This window comes from Bombina bombina, chromosome 2 (assembly GCF_027579735.1).
Source record: "Bombina bombina isolate aBomBom1 chromosome 2, aBomBom1.pri, whole genome shotgun sequence".
In the NCBI taxonomy this organism is placed as follows: Eukaryota; Metazoa; Chordata; class Amphibia; order Anura; family Bombinatoridae; genus Bombina; species Bombina bombina.
Window position 1 is genome coordinate 170,361,073 of NC_069500.1, and position 6,000 is coordinate 170,367,072.

Sequence of the window (6,000 nt, forward strand, 5' to 3'; positions counted from 1 at the left end):
CTTCCTTTGAAGTCCACTGCATCCACCTGTTCTCCCCCCTCTCTCTTAGAGTGGCAGTTATCTATCGCCCCCCTGGACCAACCTCCCAATTCCTTGACAACTTTGATGTCTGGCTTCCTCACTTTCTCTCTACAAATACACCTACCCTAATTCTGGGGGACTTCAACATCCCTATTGACAACCCATCTGCCCCTGCTGCCTCTAAACTTCTCTCACTCACTAACTCCTTTGGCCTCTCACAATCCACCCTATTCCCTACCCACCGTGATGGACACTCTATTGATCTGGTGTTCTCCTATCTCTGCTCTCTCTCTGATGTTGCCTGTCGACCATTTCCCATCTCTGACCACCATCTGCTCACCTTTAATCCCAATACAGATGCTAAACCTACTTCCCCCTCTCGCCCCCGCACAAGTAGAAATCTGCACACTGTGGACCCTCCCCAACTCTCCAATCTTATTCATATACCCCTCTCCCACACTTCCACGATATCCTGTCCTGACCTTGCTATAACCCACTATAACAATACTCTCTCCGCTTCACTTGACACTCTCGCTCCGCCCCAACTTCACAAAGCCCCACGTCGTCAGCTCCAGCCCTGGCACTCCCAACAAACATGCTTCCTACAAAAATGCTCACGCACTGCTGAACGTGCCTGGAGGAAATCCCACTCTGAACCTGATTTCCTGCACTATAAGTTCACTCTTTACTCTTACTCCTCTGCCCTTCACTTAGCTAAGCAAACATACTTCTCTTCTCTTATATCCACTCACTCTTCAAACCCTAAAAGACTCTTCTCCATCTTCAACTCTCTCCTCTACCCACCAGCACTACCCCCCTCATCTGCATTCAGTGCTCAAGACCTTGCTGACTATTTCTTTCATGTAATTAGCAAGAGTCCATGAGCTAGTGACGTATGAGATATACATTCCTACCAGGAGGGGCAAAGTTTCCCAAACCTCAAAATGCCTATAAATACACCCCTCACCACACCCACAATTCAGTTTTACAAACTTTGCCTCCTATGGAGGTGGTGAAGTAAGTTTGTGCTAGATTCTACGTTGATATGCGCTCCGCAGCAAGTTGGAGCCCGGTTTTCCTCTCAGCGTGCAGTGAATGTCAGAGGGATGTGAGGAGAGTATTGCCTATTTGAATGCAGTGATCTCCTTCTACAGGGTCTATTTCATAGGTTCTCTGTTATCGGTCGTAGAGATTCATCTCTTACCTCCCTTTTCAGATCGACGATATACTCTTATTTATATACCATTTCCTCTGCTGATTTTCGTTTCAGTACTGGTTTGGCTTTCTACAAACGTGTAGATGAGTGTCCTGGGGTAAGTAAATCTTATTTTCTGTGACACTCTAAGCTATGGTTGGGCACTTTATTTATAAAGTTCTAAATATATGTATTCAAACATTTATTTGCCTTGACTCAGAATGTTCAACATTCCTTATTTTCAGACAGTCAGTTTCATATTTGGGATAATGCGTTTGAATCAATCATTTTTTCTTACCTTAAAAATTTGACTTTTTCTCCCTGTGGGCTGTTAGGCTCGCGGGGCTGAAAATGCTTAATTTTATTGCGTCATTCTTGGCGCGGACTTTTTTGGCGCAAAAAATCTTTTCTGTTTCCGGCGTCATACGTGTCGCCGGAAGTTGCGTCATTTTTTTGACGTCCTTTTGCGCCAAAAATGTCGGCGTTCCGGATGTGGCGTCATTTTTGGCGCCAAAAAGCATTTAGGCGCCAAACAATGTGGGCGTATTATTTGGCGCCAAAAAATATGGGCGTCGCTTTTGTCTCCACATTATTTCAGTCTGATTTTTTCTTTGCTTCTGGTTACTAGAAGCTTGTTTATTGGCATTTTTTCCCATTCCTGAAACTGTCATTTAAGGAATTTGATCAATTTTGCTTTATATGTTGTTTTTTCTCTTACATATTGCAAGATGTCTCACGTTGCATCTGAGTCAGAAGATACTTCAGGAAAATCGCTGTCTAGTGCTGGAACTACCAAAGCTAAGTGTATCTGCTGTAAACTTTTGGTAGCTATTCCTCCGGCTGTTGTTTGTATTAATTGTCATGACAAACTTGTTAAAGCAGATAATATTTCCTTTAGTAATGTACCATTGCCTGTTGCAGTTCCCTCAACATCTAAGGTGCAGAATGTTCCTGATAACATAAGAGATTTTGTTTCTGAATCCATCAAGAAGGCTATGTCTGTTATTTCTCCTTCTAGGAAACATAAAAAAATCTTTTAAAACTTCTCTCTCTACAGATGAATTTTTAAATGAACATCATCATTCTGATTCTGATGACTCTTCTGGTTCAGAGGATTCTGTCTCAGAGATTGATGCTGATAAATCTTCATATTTATTTAAAATGGAATTTATTTGTTCTTTACTTAAAGAAGTACTAATTGCTTTAGAAATAGAGGATTCTGGTCCTCTTGATACTAATTCTAAACGTTTAGATAAGGTGTTTAAATCTCCTGTGGTTATTCCAGAAGTTTTTCCTGTTCCTAATGCTATTTCTGAAGATATTTCCAGAGAATGGGATAAATTGGGTAATTCATTTACTCCTTCTAAACGTTTTAAGCAATTATATCCTGTGCCGTCTGACAGATTAGAATTTTGGGACAAAATCCCTAAAGTTGATGGGGCTATTTCTACCCTTGCTAAACGTACTACTATTCCTACGTCAGATGGTACTTCGTTTAAAGATCCTTTAGATAGGAAAATTGAATCCTTTCTAAGAAAAGCTTATCTGTGTTCAGGTAATCTTCTTAGACCTGCTATATCTTTGGCTGATGTTGCTGCAGCTTCAACTTTTTGGTTGGAAACTTTAGCGCAACAAGTAACAGATCATGATTCTCATAATATTATTATTCTTCTTCAGCATGCTAATAATTTTATCTGTGATGCCATTTTTGATATTATCAGAGTTGATGTCAGGTTTATGTCTCTAGCTATTTTAGCTAGAAGAGCTTTACGGCTTAAAACTTGGAATGCTGATATGGCTTCTAAATCAACTCTACTTTCCATTTCTTTCCAGGTTAACAAATTATTTGGTTCTCAGTTGGATTCCATTATCTCAACTGTTACTGGTGGGAAAGGAACTTTTTTACCACAGGATAAAAAATCTAAGGGTAAAAACAGGGCTAATAATCGTTTTCGTTCCTTTCGTTTCAACAAAGAACAAAAGCCTGATCCTTCATCCTCAGGAGCAGTTTCAGTTTGGAAACCATCTCCAGTCTGGAATAAATCCAAGCCTTCTAGAAAGGCAAAGCCTGCTTCTAAGTCCACATGAAGGTGCGGCCCTCATTCCAGCTCAGCTGGTAGGGGGCAGGTTACGTTTTTTCAAAGAAATTTGGATCAATTCTGTTCACAATCTTTGGATTCAGAACATTGTTTCAGAAGGGTACAGAATTGGTTTCAAGATGAGACCTCCTGCAAAGAGATTTTTTCTTTCCCGTGTCCCAGTAAATCCAGTGAAAGCTCAAGCATTTCTGAATTGTGTTTCAGATCTAGAGTTGGCTGGAGTAATTATGCCAGTTCCAGTTCTGGAACAGGGGATGGGGTTTTATTCAAATCTCTTCATTGTACCAAAGAAGGAGAATTCCTTCAGACCAGTTCTGGATCTAAAAATATTGAATCGTTATGTAAGGATACCAACGTTCAAAATGGTAACTGTAAGGACTATCTTGCCTTTTGTTCAGCAAGGGCATTATATGTCCACAATAGATTTACAGGATGCTTATCTGCATATTCCGATTCATCCAGATCATTATCAGTTCCTGAGATTCTCTTTTCTGGACAAGCATTACCAGTTTGTGGCTCTGCCGTTTGGCCTAGCTACAGCTCCAAGAATTTTTACAAAAGTTCTCGGTGCCCTTCTGTCTGTAATCAGAGAACAGGGTATTGTGGTATTTCCTTATTTGGACGATATCTTGGTACTTGCTCAGTCTTTACATTTAGCAGAATCTCATACGAATCGACTTGTGTTGTTTCTTCAAGATCATGGTTGGAGGATCAATTTACCAAAAAGTTAATTGATTCCTCAGACAAGGGTAACTTTTCTGGGTTTCCAGATAGATTCAGTGTCCATGACTCTGTCTTTAACAGACAAGAGACGTCTAAAATTGATTTCAGCTTGTCGAAACCTTCAGTCACAATCATTCCCTTCGGTAGCCTTATGCATGGAAATTCTAGGTCTTATGACTGCTGCATCGGACGCGATCCCCTTTGCTCGTTTTCACATGCGACCTCTTCAGCTCTGTATGCTGAATCAATGGTGCAGGGATTACACAAAGATATCTCAATTAATATCTTTAAAACCGATTGTACGACACTCTCTAACGTGGTGGACAGATCACCATCGTTTAATTCAGGGGGCTTCTTTTGTGCTTCCGACCTGGACTGTAATTTCAACAGATGCAAGTCTCACAGGTTGGGGAGCTGTGTGGGGATCTCTGACGGCACAAGGAGTTTGGGAATCTCAGGAGGTGAGATTACCGATCAATATTTTGGAACTCCGTGCAATTTTCAGAGCTCTTCAGTCTTGGCCTCTTCTGAAGAGAGAATCGTTCATTTGTTTTCAGACAGACAATGTCACAACTGTGGCATACATCAATCATCAAGGAGGGACTCACAGTCCTCTGGCTATGAAAGAAGTATCTCGAATTCTGGTTTGGGCGGAATCCAGCTCCTGTCTAATCTCTGCGGTTCATATCCCAGGTATAGACAATTGGGAAGCGGATTATCTCAGTCGCCAAACGTTACATCCGGGCGAATGGTCTCTTCACCCAGAGGTATTTCTTCAGATTGTTCAAATGTGGGGACTTCCAGAAATAGATCTGATGGCCTCTCATCTAAACAAGAAACTTCCCAGGTATATGTCCAGATCCAGGGATCCTCAAGCGGAAGCAGTGGATGCATTGTCACTTCCTTGGAAGTATCATCCTGCCTATATCTTTCCGCCTCTAGTTCTTCTTCCAAGAGTAATCTCCAAGATTCTGAAGGAATGCTCGTTTGTTCTGCTGGTAGCTCCGGCATGGCCTCACAGGTTTTGGTATGCGGATCTTGTCTGGATGGCCTCTTGCCATCCGTGGACTCTTCCGCTACGACCAGACCTTCTGTCGCAAGGTCCTTTTTTCCATCAGGATCTCAAATCCTTAAATTTAAAGGTATGGAGATTGAACGCTTGATTCTTAGTCAAAGAGGTTTCTCTGACTCTGTGATTAATACTATGTTACAGGCTCGTAAATCTGTATCCAGAGAGATATATTATAGAGTCTGGAAGACTTATATTTCTTGGTGTCTTTCTCATCATTTTTCTTGGCATTCTTTTAGAATTCCAAGAATTTTACAGTTTCTTCAGGATGGTTTAGATAAAGGTTTGTCCGCAAGTTCCTTGAAAGGACAAATCTCTGCTCTTTCTGTTCTTTTTCACAGAAAGATTGCTAATCTTCCTGATATTCATTGTTTTGTATAAGCTTTGGTTCGTATCAAACCTGTCATTAAGTCAATTTCTCCTCCTTGGAGTTTGAATTTGGTTCTAGGGGCTCTTCAAGCTCCTCCGTTTGAACCTATGCATTCATTGGACATTAAATTACTTTCTTGGAAAGTTTTGTTCCTTTTGGCAATCTCTTCTGCCAGAAGAGTTTCTGAATTATCTGCTCTTTCTTGTGAGTCTCCTTTTCTGATTTTTCATCAGGATAAGGCAGTGTTGCGAACTTCTTTTGAATTTTTACCTAAAGTTGTGAATTCCAACAACATTAGTAGAGAAATTGTGGTTCCTTCATTATGTCCTAATCCTAAGAATTCTAAGGAGAAATCGTTACATTCTTTGGATGTTGTTAGAGCTTTGAAATATTATGTTGAAGCTTCTAAGTCTTTCCGAAAGACTTCTAGTTTATTTGTTATCTTTTCCGGTTCTAGAAAAGGCCAGAAAGCTTCTGCCATTTCTTTGGCATCTTGGTTGAAATCTTTAATTCATCTTGCCTA